Source organism: Natator depressus, chromosome 6 (genome assembly GCF_965152275.1).
Source record: "Natator depressus isolate rNatDep1 chromosome 6, rNatDep2.hap1, whole genome shotgun sequence".
In the NCBI taxonomy this organism is placed as follows: domain Eukaryota; kingdom Metazoa; phylum Chordata; order Testudines; family Cheloniidae; genus Natator; species Natator depressus.
The window spans coordinates 104142252-104160120 of record NC_134239.1 but is presented as its reverse complement, the minus strand read 5'-3'; the positions used below and the strand labels follow the sequence as shown (position 1 = coordinate 104160120).

General features: G+C 43.0%; 1 protein-coding gene across 1 annotated transcript in view; it reads left to right on the top strand.

The window, feature by feature from the left end:
- CLMN (calmin) overlaps positions 1-17869 on the top strand; it is a 103710-nt gene that overhangs the window by 16125 nt on the left and 69716 nt on the right. The gene's annotated exons all lie outside the window — the stretch shown is intronic.

The following is a 17869-nucleotide window of genomic DNA, read 5'->3' as shown; positions in this document are numbered from 1 at the left end:
ACAAATGGGAACCAGGAGGCTAAGGTGTTTCTTATGGGACTGAGTTAGGTGCTTGTGACATTTTACACACTTTGAGTGTGGAATGTTATGTAGTGCTGGAAAGGTGACTGCACATAAGTATCCTGCAGGACCACTTCCTCCCTCTGCCTGGCTCACCTGTGGCTCTTCCAATAGATTTACTCCCATGCAGTAGTGTGGACATACTGTACAAATATAGAGTGAAGCTCAGTCGGTAGAGATAAGAATTAGGCAGTTAGTGGGGAAGCAAATATGTTAAAGTCTTCTAACTCAAGCCATTTCTCATTATTAATAAGAAAAAGCTCAGATTTTTTTGTGTAGAAAGTTTGGGGTATTTTTTGGTACCATCTGGACACATACATTTGTGCAACAAATCACCACTAATGTAATGACTACAGGATATAATACTGTCTTCCCCTCGTCCATTTCTCATTAACATAGATTTTCCGCATAGAGGCTTGATTTGCCATCTGGATATGTATTATTTGTACAACAAGATCATCCCTAATGTTATAACTGCATTTTGTGCTGCAGTTGCAGTGGACCAGCAAACTATACTTTATGAAATGACTCATCTGCCCCTGATCAATTGAGTAAAACATAAGATAGGAATCTAGAATTGCTAGCTAGTGCATTTTCTTCTTGGAATGTGCAGTTGCACCCCAACTGCTTGTCTAACGCTTTATTGATGTGTCCCAGTAGTACTTACTGTAGCCTTAGGTCGTTTGTAGGTTAGTCCTCTCTCTACAAAGAAATTCCATCCGTGAAAAGAATAAATGGTGGAACTAACAAGATATATGCCAAACATAATTTCTTAATTGTATGTTGCTCTCATCTCTTCCAGGCATTGTCCGGACCTTGCCTACTTTGATTGAATGCCCCTCATGGCAGCGAACTGTTATCTTGCACATCTATAAAGTGAAAAACATAATTTTGGTCCTATGAAAATAAGTGCCTTGCCAATTTAATTAAAGTGGGAGATATTCAGATACTATGATGCGGTAACAAAACTCTGAGAAAGCCGAATAAATAGATTATAACTTATTTTAGGCCATGTTGCTCCAGTATTACACATTAGCTCAAATAGCCTTATAACATCTGTTTTCAAAGCATAAAAACCAGTCTCCTCCTCTCCAGGAAATAGATTACTTTAATTCTAACCTTACTGAATAACTAAGGTCTCTCCGCTTCTCTTCCTCCTCCTGCTGTCTCACTGTGTGACCTTGGGTTAGTCACTGAATCCTCTACCTCAATTTATCAAATGTAAGTAAAACAAAGGGGTGGTGGTGAGACTTAAACTAATTGTTTGTGAAATGCATGAAGATTTTTTGGATAGGACACAATAGTGCAAAGCATTATTAGTTTATTTTCTGTCTCTTTCCTGTACTGTGACCCCACAAAGCATTCAGGGTGTGGCTCTATTTGTCTTTGTGTCCTGGAATAACTTCTCCCCTCGCATTTGATAGCTCTGTTTACACCTTCCAGAATTATGTGCCATTTGGATTTCACCTGAGCTGGTTGTCTTTAATTCTCAGAAGTTCTCTTGTTCACCTGTCCCGCAGTGTCCTGTGTCTTTCCAGTTTTTCTTCTTTTTGACCCTGGGAAATGAACAGTCTGCCTGCTTTTGGTATTTGTCTCCTGTCTGCTTTGTAAATAGTGTGGTCAAAATGTAAGCTAACTGAATAAGCAATATAATCATTTTGTCTTGCCTGCTTCACTAACGTCTTGCTCCTTATATGAGGTAATATAACATAAAGCAGCAGTCCCCAAACTTTTCAGGGTTGCATCCCCCTTATCTTTGTCTGCCCCCGCAGGGGACGGAGTGGGCCCATGGCTTCGGGGGGTGGGGGAGATGCAGGCAGGAATAAGGGGACTGAGGCTGGGGCCACATCTGGGGGCGAGGGGCGGGGCCCCAGGAGCAGGGCCCCGGGTGTGGGTCGTCAGCGGGGGCCAGGAGGGGAGCTGGGTGGTGCTCCCTCCCTGCCCCACATGAGGGCTGGCCCGGGCCCAAGCTTTGTTCCCCTGAACATTCCTCTGCACCCTTGGTGGGTGCATCCCACGGTTTGGGAACCTCTCACATAGAGGCTGAGTTCTTCCCTCATTTTGCCCCTCTGCACAATAGCCTTATCTAAGGGAATTTCTGAAAATTTCCCACCATTGCTAACAGTGTTGTTAACAGTGCTGACAACCCTAATGTGGCTTAAGTGCTCACAGCATCAGTCCTTTATCACTGAACTACACCAGTGTTAGAAATGGTGGAAATTTTTTAGAAAGTCCCTGTCATAAACATACAGCTAAGGGTAGCATAAAATCCCTCCTTTATCTGTAAGGGGTTAGGAAGCTCAAATAACCTGGTTAGCACCTGACCAAAAGAACCAATAAAGGAAGAAGATACTTTCAAATCTGTGGGGGAGGTTTTGTTTGTGTTCTCTGTGTGTTCCCTCTTGAGACAAAGAGAGAGACCAAGCAGGTAATCCAGCTCCTACTGAAATGATACATCTACAATTATAGAAATTGTAAGTAATAGCAAGGAAATGCATTAGATTATCTTTTGTTTTAGCTTGTGAATTTTCCCTATGCTAAGAGGGAGGTTTATTCCTGTTTTGTAACTTTGAAGTTGAGCCTAGAGGGGAAATACTCTGTGTTTTAAATCTTATTACCCTGTAAAATTACCTTCCTTCCTGATTTCACAGAGGTGCTTCCTTTACTTTATTATAAAGTGCTTCCTTTAAGAACCTGATTGTTTTTTAGTGTCCTAAAAACCCAAGGGTCTGGTCTGTGCTCACTTGGTTAACGGATTGGTTGATATATTATCTCAAGCCTCCCAAGGAAAGGGGGTGAAAGGGCTTTGGGGGATATTTTGGGGAAACAGGAACTCCAAGTGGTCCTTTTCCTGAATCTTTGTCTAACTCACTTGGTGGTGGCAGAAATACCGTCCAAGGACAAGGAAGGATTTGTGCCTTGGGGAAGTTTTTAACCTAAGATGCTAGAAATAAGCTTAGGGGGCCTTTCATGCGGGTCCCCACATCTGTACCCCAGAGTTCAGAGTGGGGAGGGAACTCTGACAGTCCCCAAATGTAGACAGGGCCAAATTCCCAAGTGTAGATGGGCCTAAGGCATTGGTTCCGACACTGCAGTGATGAATGTGGGATAAGAACCGGAATAGAATAGTGTGGGGAATTTTTTAGACAATCACCACATTGTCTGAAGGAGAGGAGGTTTGTTTTGTTTTGTGTTTTTCCAAACTTGCTAGGTTAAAATGGCTCCCTTTTACACAGGATTGTGCTGCTTCAACACTGCTCTGCACTGGGAGTGGTGTGGGAGCTCCAAGAAGTACACTGTGTCTTAGCTCCTCAGCCCATGTGGGAGTGTGGCTACTGTTACACCTCCTTAAGAGATTCATAGATTCCAAGGCCAGAAAGGCCCATTGTGATTGTCTAGTCCAGGGGTCGGCAACCTATGGCACGCGTGCCAAGGACGGCACGCGAGCCAATTTTTAATGGCACGCTGCTGTCTGCTGGGGATCCCCACTCTTCTGTGCCCCCCACCCACCACTCTCCTCTTGCAGAGCAGGCAAGCTTCCCCCTCCCCCGCCTCTTCCCCTGGCGTGCTGGGTTCCTGGCCCTCCTTCTCTCCCTCCCTGCGGCTGATCAGCTGGCGGAGGGGGAGAGGGAAAAGCGGAGCCACAGCGCGCTCACACTCTCTGCTCCGGGGACCTTGGGGAAGGGGGTGGAATTGGCATATCCCCTCCAGCCCCCTGCCGTGAGCTGTTCAGGGCAGGGGGCTGGGAGCACCCCCACGACCCCAGCCCACACCCCCAGCCCTGTGCCCTGACCCCTGCACTCCCCTCACACAGCCCCAGCCCTCTGCCCTCACCCCTGCACCCCCCATGCCCCTCAGCCCTCTGCCCTGACCCCTACACCCCCCACACACTCTAGCCCCATGCCCTGATCCCTGCACCCCCGCACAACCCCAGCCCTGACTCCAGCACTCCCCACAAATACCCAGCCCTCCCAGCCCTGACTCCTGCACCCTACTCACAAACCCCTAGCCCTCTGCCCTGACCCCTGCACTCCGCACACATACCCAGCCCCCCCATACCCCATGCCCTGACTCTTGCACCCCCCACATCCCCACCCCCACCCTAAGCACCAAATGGGAGCTCCTGCACACCCCCCCCCCACATTCCCACCTGCACCCCTCGCACCAAATGGGAGCTGCCCACGTAAGTGCTCCACACCCAAACCTCCTGCCCCAACCCTGAGCCCCCTCCCTCATTCTAGCCCCTGGCCAGACCCTGCACCCCAACCCCCAGCCTGCTCCTTCACCCCCAGCCCTGTTTTCAGCACACTCCCACCCTCATCTCAGTGCAGAGAGAGGAAGAGAATGGCTAGAACCAGGGAGAAGGTAGGTACCTACTCTATGTGGACAGGGCTGGGACCCCAGACCAGCAGCGGGGCTGAGCGGAGCCGGCAGCCGGGACCCTGGCTGGCAGGAGCCAGTGGATGGACCCCCAGACCGGCAGCGGGCTGAGTGGCAGCAGCCTGAGCCACTCAGCCCACTGCTGGTCTGGGATCCCGGCCGCCGGCCCTGCTCAGCCCGCTGACGGTCTGGAGTTCTGGCTGCCGGGCCCTTGCCAGCCGGGGTCCTGGCTGCAGGCCCCGCTCAGTCCGCTGCCGGCTTAGGTGAATGGAACCCCATGCCGGCAGCAGGCTGAGCGGGCCGGCGGTATAAGATCAGCATTTTAATTTAATTTTAAATGAAGCTTCTTAAACATTTTGAAAACCTTGTTTACATACGACAATAGTTTAGTTATATAATAGATAGACTTATAGCGAGAGACCTTCTAAAAAACGTTAAAATGTATTATTGGCACGCGAAACCTTAAATTAAAGTGAATAGCTGAAGACTCGGCACACCACTTCTGAAAGGTTGCCATCCCCTGGTCTAGTCTGACCTCCTGTAAAACACAGGAAATTGTTCCTAGATAATAATAATAAATACACAAATAATTCCTAGAGCAGATCTTTTAGAATAGCATCCAATCTTGAGTTAAAAATTGTCAGTGATGGAGAATCCACCAGGACCTTTGGTAAATTGTTTCAGTGGTTAATTACTCACTGTTGACAATTTACACCTTATTTGAATTTGTCTAGCTTCCACTTCCAGCCATTGGATCATGTTACACATTTCACTGCTATATTGAAGAGCCCTTTATTAAATATTTGTTCTGTATGAACTGTAATCAAGTCAACCTTCTCTTTGTTAAGCTCAATAGAGTGAACTCCTTGGGTCTCTCATTATAAGGCAGTTTTTCTAATTCTCATAATTGTTGTGGCTCTTCCTTGAGCCCTCTCAAATTTATTAACATCCTTCTTGGATTGTGGACACCAGAACTGGACACAGTATTCCAGCAGTGGTCATACCAGTGCCAAATAGAGAGGTAAAGTAACCTCTCTGCTCCTACTCAAGATTCCCCTGTTTATGCATCCCAGGATGCTTTTGGCCACAGCATCACATTGGGAGCTCATGTTTAGCGGATTATCTACTATGACCCCCAAATCTTTTTCAGAGTCGCTGAGGAGGATGCAGCATGTACTCCCCCATATGGCCGTCTCTCAGGTTCTGTTGGCAGGTGTGGAGAGGGAAGATTGTTCCTCTTTGCCCCTTTTGGGGTGGTTATGATGTTAGCTCTGCACAGTCCTACGTACAATATTTACAATTTGTTCTTGGGCCCTAAATGGGAAAGCAAAGTAGGGTGACTTTCCCTCCACCACCCTCTTCCAGTTTGCACACCCGTACAGAGGGTGTGTACAATCTGGCTCTTTATTAGCAAGACAGCCCCAGACAGATTAGCACTAACTAAATGTATGTGTGTATGGAGCAGGGTGGAGAAAGAGACTGGAGGAGACAAGGGTAATGATTTTGAAGTGCCAAGCCAAACATAACATAACAGGATTTAATATGTTTGAGGAGGGTTAAGGAAGACACAGGCACTACAGCTGGAAACTGTGCTGGGGAAAGCAACAGAAAGAGAAACACTTTGGCTGGGGATGCTGAGCACAGAGCTATGTCTTGCTGGAGCTCTGGAAGTAGGACTATATCTGTGTATAAGCTTTTACTGCTGCTTACGTCGTTGCTCAAGGCAACAACAGCAGAACGATGTGTATACTGTAAATAAAAATAGACTAGGAAAGAAAATCCGGTGTGTTTCCTCTCATTTCTGTCATAACAAGGAATTAACCCAATCTGGAAGTCTGAGCCCTTCTTAACTCTCGGCAGCTGCAAGAACTATTGAATAGGCTTCATTTCTATGTACATAAATTTGCCTGGATGACCTGATAATAGGTACAGTTACGCCCCCAACTGAAAAATGCCTCTGGTGTCTGACTCCAAGACAGTAAAATTGAGGGGGGGAAGCCTCCTCAAAACTGCAGTTCCAGCCACAGAAGGGGTCTGCAGAACTAATTAAGATCGAGAGGCCTAGTCTACATTAAAACTTAGGGCAACATAGCTGCTTCACTCTGGAGCGTGAAAAAATCCAGATCTGGGAGTGCCGTAGCTCTGCCGACCTAACCCCCAGTGTAGATGCAGGGAGGGTGGCAGAAGCTACCATCATTCGGGGGCTGGAGTTCCACAGCACTGGAGAAACTCCTGCCATCGCCATAGGCTGCATTTCCACTATAGAGTTACAGCAGCATAGCTGTGGTGCTGCAGTCGCCGTAGTATTGGCATGGCCGTAGTTTCTCAGTCCCATTTGCAGTCTCAGTAGGGAGGCAAGTAATCTAATGGGTCGTGGAGATGGAGCTCATCCTGTAGAGACTCTCCATAGATAACAGTGCTAAGGCATACCGCTGGTACAGTAGTGGGTGGGGGGGGGGAGGTTTGCAGAATTGTTGCTTATGCTGCAAGGTAGAGCTTCAACGCCATTAGTCCAGCACTGGGGTTTTCTTTTCTTTTTCTTTTTTGTCCATCCGTTCTAAAAATCACGAGACTGTATTGGACTGTTACTGTAAAACAATGTAGCTAGCCCATGGTTACTAGAGGGTTTGGAAATACTGTAGGATTTTCTTCTTTTTATAATGGTTGTGATTTAATGGGCTTTGTTACTTATGGAGATTTCTGGAGAGAAGAGATGGTAAACACATATTCTATAGTATGCCTTTCTTTGAACAAATGCATCTATAGAAGTCAGTGAATTTGGCTCAGGAAATACAGTGTGAATGGTCACATTTCCAGAAGCTATAAACTGTGAAGCTAACAAATTTCAGGATCATTTTTAAAGATCAAGATTATGTACTCTCTTAAACTAGTAGCTCAGTATTGAACCTGCTTTTGTTTTCTGGTCAACTATCATAATATAGTTGGAGCATGTTCATCTTTATATATTTACCAGAGAATATTTTGCATGTTTAATCTCTTAATGAAGCTTCAACATCATGAAATCAAATATACTATATCACTGAAGATAACATGTAAAGAAACTACATACACCATTTTTAACCAGACAGCTGGGTCTTAATAGTGGTTAGAATGATAAAACTGAATAGATTTGTCTAAGAGGTCATAGGCAGGACATTCTTAGCTAGAAATGCCGCCGTATTTTGGATCTTGGGCAGTCTGTCTGATTTCTGGGTAAAGAAGTTACAGAGATAATTTACATTAAGCAAAGCAATTTATTCTCAATAAGGCTGCAGAATTTATATGCACAATTTATACAAATATGTGTAATATGCCAAAATCAGTGTCATTGCTTTAGTGTAAACTAGACAAACTATCCAAATATCTCCTCTGGCTTATCTGACTATGTAGGGTGTTTGTTATTTGAAGTCCTTTGTAGCTTAATTTATTTATGCATGAAAATCTCAGAAAGGCATTCCAAATAGCAGTGAAAACAGAGACATTTTTGAGACTTCTGCTTCCCTATCACTAGTCACAGTGTTAACTTTATCATAGTGGGATTGTATATCCTCAGAAGCAGTTGCATTGTGCAGTGTTACATTTACTTTTTGTGTGTTCTTAAGAAGAATAATGGAACTTGGATCTTCCTTTTCTAAATTCACAGGCCAGCTCCACTTGAGAGACGTTCATTGTGAATGGTGGGAAGTTGTTTGGGCTACTGACTAGAGATATGTTCCTGCAATTCTTTACTCAAAGTAGTCCTTACATTATGCAACTAGTCACTGGGACTGCTCACATGAGTAGGGGCTTACAAGATCCAGCATTAGCTTAGTTCTCGTTAAAGCTATATGTTTGCCATGGCCATCACTTTAATGACAGACCTTGACTTTTAGGGCTTTTTCCTAACATATCACAGTCTTTGTAACCTCAGCCACTCTATCTCTCAGGACTCCCCTGAACTTTTACAGTTTGGTTCTATAAATGATCAATGTTATGGATTTGGGAGAGAGTCTTCCAATTTTTAAGTCATTTAAATCTGTTAGTTAATTAAGCAGTGTAAAATGGCTTATTGGAAAATAAAGGATATTTTGCTTACAGTAATATGACCCTATGCCTCTTTAAAATGTTTTGCAGTGACAAATGAACAGCCTTACCCATGATACATCAATTACTTTGGAGTAGTGTTAAGCTACTGGTTAGAGCAGAGAATGTGGTGTCAGGCTGACTGAGTTCTTTTCCCAGATCTGCCACTGTCTCTGCGATATTTTGGACACGTATCTAAGACCAACATTTTGCAACTTGAGGATCTAGGTTCCTGCCTTTAGCCACACAAGGTGGAAAATTTTGCTCGAAACATATCTGTGTCTTCCATATCCATAACATTTTACAGTATTTGTAAAGTGTAAATTTATTCTGCACAGCACTTGTGTGAGAATTAATTTAATGTTTGTGAAATGGTCTGAGGTCTTAGACTAAAAGATGTTTAGAAGTGCAGAGTATTACTGCATATCAATATTACACATAAAAACGACATTAAAAGAATGCTATTAAGGATGCAAAGTCAAGCACTCGCAAGTTAGGAATTGCCAGAATTAGCATTGTCTGTCTTTAATTACATGATCACATACTATTTTTTCCATATGACCCCTTATAAGGCTTATAATTTGGGCAGATTTTCATAGGCATGTCAAAATGCGCATTCCCCAACACAAAAGGAACCCCATGCTAAATTTCAAATCCACACTCCAAAGGATGCGAGAACTAGAGCTTTTCAACATGGGCAATACATATTTTTCCCTAGCCTCATTCTCAGAAATGACTGACCCATTTTGTCTGAAACGAAAATGAAACAAAATATCTAGGGCTGTCAAGCGATTAAAAAAATTAAGTGCAATTAATCACTCGATTAAAAAAATTAATCGTGATTAATTGTGCTGTTAACAAGAGAATACCATTTATTTTAAATATTTTTGGATGCTTACTACATTTTCAAATGTATTAATTTCAATTACAACACAGAATACAAAGTGTACAGTCCTCACTTTATATTTATTTTTGGTTACAAATATTTGCATGTAAAAAAACAAAAAAAAGTATTTTTCAATTCACCTCATACAAGTACTGTAGTGCAATTTCTTTATAATGAAAGTTGAACTTACGAATATAGAATTATGTTAAAAAAAAACCTGCATTCAAAAATAAAACAATGTAAAACTTTAGAGCCTACAAGTACACCCAGTCCTACTTCTTGGTCAGCCAATCACTCAGACAAACAAGGTTGGTTACAATTTGTAGGAGATAATGCTGCCTGCTTCTTGTTTACAATGTCACCTGAAAATGAGAAAAGGTGTTTTCATGGCACTGTTGTAGCTGGCGTTGCAAGATATTTACGTGCCAGATGCGCTTCAGATTCATATGTCCCTTCCTGCTTCATCCACCATTCCAGAGGACATGCTTCCATGCTGATGATGGATTCTGCTTGATAAAGATCCAAAGCAGTGAGGACAGACGCATGTTCATTTTCATTATCTGAGTCAGATGCCACCAGCAGAAGGTTCATTTTCTTTTTTGGTGGTTTGGGTTCTGTAGTTTTTGCATCAGAGTATTGCTCTTTTAAGACTTCTAAAAGCCTGCTCCCCCCCTTTTCCCTCTCAGATTTTGGGTAGTACTTCAGATTCTTAAACCTTGGGTCACGTGCTGTAGCTATTTTTAGAAATCTCACATCAGTACCTTCTTTCTGTTTTGTCAAATCTGCTGCACATGAATATGTGCTGGGTCATCATCCGAGACTGCTGTAACATGAAATATATGCAGAATGCAGGTAAAACAGAGCAGGAGACATACAATTCTCCCCGCAAGGAGTACTGTCACAAATTTAATTGACGCATTATTTTTTTAACGAGCATCATCAGTATGGAAGCATGTCCTCTGGAATGGTGGCCAAATCATGGAAGGGGCATATGAATGTTTAGCATATCTGGCATGTAAATACCTTGCAATGCACGGCTACAAAAGTGCCATGTGAATGCCTGTTCTCACTTTCAGGTGACAGTGTAAATAAGACGCAGGCAGCATTATCTCCTGTCAATGTAAACAAACTTGTTTGTCTTAGCGATTGGCAGAATAAGAAGTAGGACTGAATGGTTGTAAGCTCTAAAGTTTTACACTGTTTTGTTTTTGAGTGCAGTTATGTAACCAACAAAAATCTGCATTTGTAAGTTACACTTTCACAATACAGAGATTGCACTTCAGTACTTGTATGAGGTGAATTGAATAACACTATTTCTTTTACCATTTTTACAGTGCATATATTTGTAATAAAAAAGATAAAGTGAGCACTGTGCACTTTGTATTCTGTGTTGTAATTGTCAATATTGATTTCGATGTAGAAAAACATCCAAAAATATTTAATAAATTTCAATTGGTAATCTATTGTTATAAGTGCGATTAATCGTGAATAATTTTTTGAGTTAATTGTGTGAGTTAACTGTGATTAATTGACAGCCCTAAAAATATCAAAAAAGTCTGAGGCAGACACTCAGCATGGAAAATTTCAGCCTGAATGGTTTAAGTTTAGCAAAGTGTATAAGCAACTGAAAACAGGGTCTTATAATGGAAAGTGTTGGACAAACTTAATTATAGGCAATGCTACAAGTTGTTCCTGTAATACATTGCAATAGTGCCCTGTAATACAGTGTACTTCAGCTACATAATATTTTGCATTGTTGATAAATGGTGATACAAGTGCATGGATATGGGTCAAATTCTGGTATATATTCAAAGTAACTGTGGAAAAGAACAGAATAAAGTGTATACATTTTCTGTTCCAGCAGGATCTATGGCTAACGATGGGGTCAAATGCTGATATCAGTTATGCCAATATAAATTTGGTGTAACCCAGGGGAAGACAATGGAGTTAGCTTGGATTCACACCAGTGTAACTGAGCTAAGAATCCAGCCCAAATCCTCGACGTAGTTGTCGGTGGAAGGGGGAACGTATAAGGAAGCACTCTTTAAATTTTAATCAGTTTATCAGAGGGGTATAAAGTTTAGAAATGGAAGAATGCATTTTTGTGAAACTAATTCTCAGTCTGATCTTCCTCCAGTTGAAACTGATGGAAGTTTTTTGCTATTAACTTCATGGGCGCAGGAGCTGGCCTTTGGTGTCTTGAGTGAGTGAGGAAAGCAAAAGACCAAGACAGACAAATGGAAAGGAGTGAAGGGTGAGAAGACTGATTTAGAAATGGGACCAAATTCTCTCATTTACAGCAGTGTAACTCCACTGATTTGAGTGGGATTTTTCCAGATTTATACCAGTGTAACAGAGAGGAAAATCAGACCCATTGACTTAAATGCTTATAGCTAAGGCTTAAGCCCTGCTGCTTCTGGGGTGGGAAGGCAAAGGTCACTTTGATTTTCTTTTGCTGGTGACAAAGTTGGCAGACACTAATCCCTTTCTGTCAAACGAAAGCTGCTTTCCTTCTGTGGGGAGCACTTAGTCAGCCTGTGTTTATGTACAGTATGCAGTGTGCAAACAAATAAAGAGTAGAATGTCCTGGGCTGGATCTAACCCCACTATATACAAATGCAGCCTTGTTTAGGCAGTTTTGCTATTTATTTTTGTTTCATTTTAGCTGCCTAAATTCCTGACTCTTCTGTGGCATTTATAGAAGATGATATAGTCCATGTATTAATCATATGGGGTTCAAGCTCACTATGTCTGTACTGGAAGCTTCCTGTGTTCATGGTTTTGGGAGGTTTGTGACATGTACATGTGACTGAAACAGAGACGTACCCTTTTTTTCAAACATTCCAACATTTTTTCTGAAGTTCTGTGATCCCTGTTTGTTTTCATTGCATTTTAGTTCCTTAACTTCTTGCCAAATCTTTGTTTCAGTACCAAATGTCTATAAACCTTTAAAACTGTGCTTATTAGAATCAGGTCAGCTGGCTTTATGCATCAGCCTTGTTTACTTTTGGGGCTGATCCCTTTTCAAGCTGCCTAAATGGACTTTAAAACTATATTTTCATTTGCAGGGAGTGGCTTCCAATCTATTACACCCATCCTTAGAGTGACCAGATGTCCGTTTTTAAAGGGACAGTCCCATTTTTTGGGACTTTTTCCTTATATAGGCGCCTATTATCCCCCACCCCCTATCCCGTTTTTTCACAGTTGCTATCTGGTCACCCTTACTAGGGGTTAAATGTGTCTGACAACCAGTATCCTATGTATTCTCCATCCAGTAGAAGGGAAACCAGTTGGAAGTACTAGCTGTATAATTATTATAAGCCACATTTATTCAGATGGGTTAACTTTCCTACCGCTTTTTTCACTTGTAGATCTCAAAACACATTATAAAGGTGAGTGCACATCATCATCCCAATTTTACAGTGTACCTAATCCAGAGATTTGAGGTGTTTTGCATGTGGGACAGTGTCTTCTACTGAACAAGAAGTGGCTCTGCCTTCTCAGACATCAAGACTCTCTTCCCACCTCTGCCACAGACTTCTTAGGGAACAGTCACAGAATGACTTAAACTCTTTGTTTCTCATTTACTCCATTTGGTAAAGTACCTGTGCACATTGCCGTTAGGTCAAGGGAGCATTCTGCTATAGGGAATGGAGGAGGGGGAGTTTCCAAATGTTGGAGTTTCCTCTCATTTGTGACAAGTAGCCAATTTGAATGTCATCTGAAGCTATTCTCTGATGCTGGTTTCCCTTCCAATTTGAGAGCATAAATTTGTATTTAAAAAAAAAGTTACCAAAGCTATCAAAATCAGCCTTACCAAGGGACTTTGTTTGCAACCTTCACCTTGGATAAACTAACTTTACTACATAGTAAAACATACAAGAGGAGAGTTGGGCTGCACTAATGACACAGGCCTCTACCATCTGAGATAAAGACAATTCTCTTAGCCCAGGTCTACGCTATAAACGTACACTGGTATAACTACGTCGCTCAGAGGTGTGAAAAATCCACACTCCTGAGCAACGCAGTTACACCGACCTAACCCCTGGGGTAGACAGCGCTATGTGGACAGGAGAGCTTCTGCCGTCGACATAGCTACCGCCTCTCAGGGAGGTGGATTAATTACGCCAACAGCAGAAGCTCTTCCACTGACATAGTAGCATCTTCACTGAAGTGTCGCTGCAGCATTTTAAGCGTAGACCTGCCTTTAGACAAAACTTAGGTAATTCCTAAAACAAACACTGTGTTACAAAAATTAGTTACGATTGCTACACAGACAATGATATGTTTACCTGTCACATCTTGTACAAAACTCAAGCATTCGATCACAAGGACGTGAATAGTTAAGGAGATCCTAAAACATTTCCATTCCAACTCATTTCAGCCATGACCGAGGCAAGGTTTCTGCATCACTTAAGATTGGATCTTGACTTGACATGCTGTGTAGTACATGTCTGAACTGCTTTGTCTGGACCTGAACTAGATTGTAAGCTGCCTGGGGCAGAGACTTTGTACATTGACTTGTAAATGTTAAACTCAGTATAGGCCCTAAAAGTCAATTATTATTAACCCTTAGATCAGGGTAATCCGCTGGCGGGCCGCAAGACATTTTGTTTATGTTGACCGTCCCCAGGCACGGCCTCCTGCAGCTCCCAGTGGCCGCGGTTTGCGGTTCCCAGCCAATGGGAGCTGTAAGAAGCGGCGGCCAGCACATCCCACTGGTAGCTGCGGATTACCCTGATGGGCTGCGTGCCAAAGGTTGCCATCCCCTGCCTTAGATTGCAGTACCCTTTGAGCACAACAGAGTTCCATGGTGCACCCCAGGATTTCCACTGTTTCAGTTGCAAGGGGTTAGGCATATAACATAAATAGGGCTTCTGATTTTATATTTCAACCAATAAACACAGATAAAACATGCTCGATTAAAAAAAAAAGGAAATAGATAAAAGTATCTATTTATACTGTTTACTGGATAAACACCTAAGGGCTTGTCTACACTGAGCAGTAAGTGTGATTTCTAGAGTGCACTAACATGGTGCATATTAATTAATCCATGTAGACCCTGCTGGTGCACACTAAGATGCTCTTTAATGTAGTGCTGTTTGGAACAGTAGTATGTGAAGGGCACTGGGGAACATTATAAAGATATTCCTCATTACAGTATATTTTACTCAGGAGTTTGTTGGTGGCTACTAAAATATTTATAAGATAAAAATAGATCACTTCACCATATTCGGTCTCTAACAATACAGTTTTCCAAAATAAATGCTTAAGCCTTCTGTCTTTTGCTCTGTTACAGGAAGCTGGATAAGCAGAGCAGTTGTCAGGTTCTCTTTCTCATCATTATTACTTTTCAAACTCAGATCAGATTTATAACATTTTTAGCAGCAGGCACACAGTTATTTCTACTAACACTTTGGCAGCATACGCAGAAAATATGACGAACAAACACATGTTAGAAATTAATATAAGAACAGATGATGATTTACAGCAAAATTACATTTCTTCTTGAATAGTTATTTCCTTTCCCCTAATTATATTCCCTCACTGAATTGGCAAAGTTTTGTCTGCAATGACACACGTTGGGAGCAGCAGGCAGCAATGCCTCTGCTGACTTTTCACCGGTGACTGTGTGATTGAGCTCTCCAGTTAGTGTCTCTATCTGGTGGACAGAACACAGAGGTAGTTGGCAATGGTTTTCTTTACAAGATAATGTTTATATTCAGAAATTAAAGCAAGCCAGCATAAGGGATAAAAAGTAGTAAGAGAAAACTCCCCCACCGTGGAATTTGATCCAGTGCTATAACCCTAGGTCTTTCTTCACAGACAGTCTCTCCTCTCTGTCTCCCGAGCAGCAAGACCTTCCCCTGAGTGCAGAGGGAGGGGGAAATTGAGCTGCAGTTAGTCTCTTGTTTCCAGGCAACCAGGTAGTTCTCTGCACCCCATCCCTAGAGGGAAATTCCTTTCTGTTTCATGCACCTTGGTGTCAGTTGCTCTGAAGGACCTGTTCTTCCGTTCTGGCTTTTCCGACTCCCAATGCAGTGGAATGTGGTTATAATGAATTCTGAGATAATACTTATACTATAAAATGTTTTTTATTATTCCAAGTGCTGTGGGAGAGAGATGGGGAATAACAAAAACACTAAGTAATCTTCAGAACACTACTGTGAAACAAGTAAATAGGTATTAGCTTCCATAACTGTACAATGGGGAGGTTGAGAGAAAGGGGTTAAATGATTTGCCCAAGGCTACATTGTAAATCAGAGGCAGAGCTGGGATTAGAACCCAAGAGTGCTTGGCTTCCAAAAGTGTAAATGCCCTGAATTGTTTCTTTGCACTGCAAAGTACAAATTCCAGTTACGGTGATTCTCTCTGTCTAGAGTGAATTTGTTTGATCAGGGATGGCAAAGGACTTCATTACTAGAGATAGCTGCAGGACTTTATGGTTCAAGGTGATTCTTAGAATGGGCTCTTCAGGAAGGAGCTGGGTCTTGGAACTCCATTCACTGGAGTGTCAAACTTCAGGTGAGGGAGAACAGGAAAGAGACAACAACAGATTTCCAAGTAGATCACAGAGCTTCTGTCCTTCATCGTAAGAACCAGGGTGCATGGTTGGAAGCCCAGGGCAACTAGTTTGGAACTGGAGCTATAAAGGCCCTATTTTAAGGAATCCAGGTGATCCTTTCATGTAGATCACTTACTGTGTTAGGGCTCATGCCTGCTCACATTGACTAATAAAGGCAACGTGTCTAGAACCTAGAAACAGGTCAGTCTTCCATAAACATTAACTAAAGTTCCCATCAAAATACTATTATTTATTCCTTGAATTTATTATGGTAGTGCCTGGAGCCTAACCAAAAATGTGGCCCCATTGTGCTAGGCCCTGTACAGACACAGAGTAGTAGCCAGTCCCTGCCCTGAACAGTTTATAGTCTTAATATAATCCACAACACTGAATGAGATTTTCACAACTTGGTTGGCTAACCAAATGTGTCCCTCATTTGTTACTATCTAAGTGTTATTTGTGGGCAACAAATATTTTCACAGAGTATGTCTGGCCACAGGAGCGTGCATAACCAGGAAGCGGTGGGTGCACTTGGGCCTGTGACAAGAGCAATATCTTTTCTTGAGGAATTAGAATTGATAAGCTTTTGATGACATCACTTCCCAGAAAACAAAGAGCGAATATAAAAAAAAACCCGTTGCTTTCCTCTGATTGGATTACATTTGGATAAAATCCATAGTCAAAATCTTGCTACCCAAATTGGGGGCCTGATCCTGCAGAATGGAAGGCTGACTCACAGGATCAGGCCCTTGCATAACAGACAAATGGTCTCTGTTACAGAATCACCTTGGAATTGAAACTTTCCTGAGGGAAGTAATTGTGTTCTTATAAGCTTGATTTCTGTTGTCTATCACTCATATTTCAATAGATTACAAGGCTGAGCTAGGCAAGCTGCACCATGCTTTTCCATCCTGTTTGTCACAGAGAGCTCTGTTCAGAAAGGGCATTTGGTTTGCTATGGGCAGCAACAATAAGCTTGCCTTGGAATTTTCATAAGTGTGTAAGAGAGAACAGAAACCAGGACTAGATTGAACTGGGCAGTTCTAATTTTAAGTCAGGAAACACTGTCAGGGTAGATTACTCGAAATCAACAGGAAGTTTTCCAGGGAAAGGTCTGGGTCTGGATATGTTTAGTTTATCTGTTCATATTATTGTGAAATGCACAGATCTTATGCACAGTATATTTCACATACTTCTAACTTAAATTTGATTGGGAATTTAATGTTGTGCTTTGGGTGCTGTGCAATTACACAGGGCTGCATGCAAATACCAAGGGCTAGCTTCTGGCTAGTTCCTGATGGGCTATGAAGGAGAGGGCCGGATTTTCAATTAGGCACATTAGGCACATGCCTAGGGGTGCCGGTGTTCTAGGGGCACCTAAAAGTTAAAAGTGGGTGAAAAGTTAAAAAGTTAATACATATAGCTCCCCTGTGGGCGGGCGGTCTCCTGGTGCGGGTTGGTGGCCACCCAGAATCTGGGGCTGGAGCAGGGTGAGCGTCTGAGTCAGCCCACCTGGGGGTGCTGTGAGGCATGGCCGGGCAGGGCAGCTGCTAACGGTGTTGGGAGCCCCTTCCCAGTCTTGGTCACCCCGCTGCCTCCACCCCGTGTCGGAGAGGGAGGGGCATGGCCGGCGCCCCATTCACTTGCATGGGCAGAGCCGGAGCACTGCTGCCATACTGGGCTGCAGGAGGGACAGAAGACACCCAGGAACCGCTTGCCATGGAGAGAGATGCATTCCCACACTTGCACCTCACCTGGGGCGGGTGGGCTGCGCCCCGTCTCAGGCTGGGAGTGCCGTGTGTGATGGAGGGTCTTGAGCTTTCCCGGGGAGGCTGTGTTTATATTTCTTATCATTTAATTTTTATGGGAAACATGAAGGTCAGCTGTGGGTGGGGGGGGGGTAGGGGGTGCTGAAG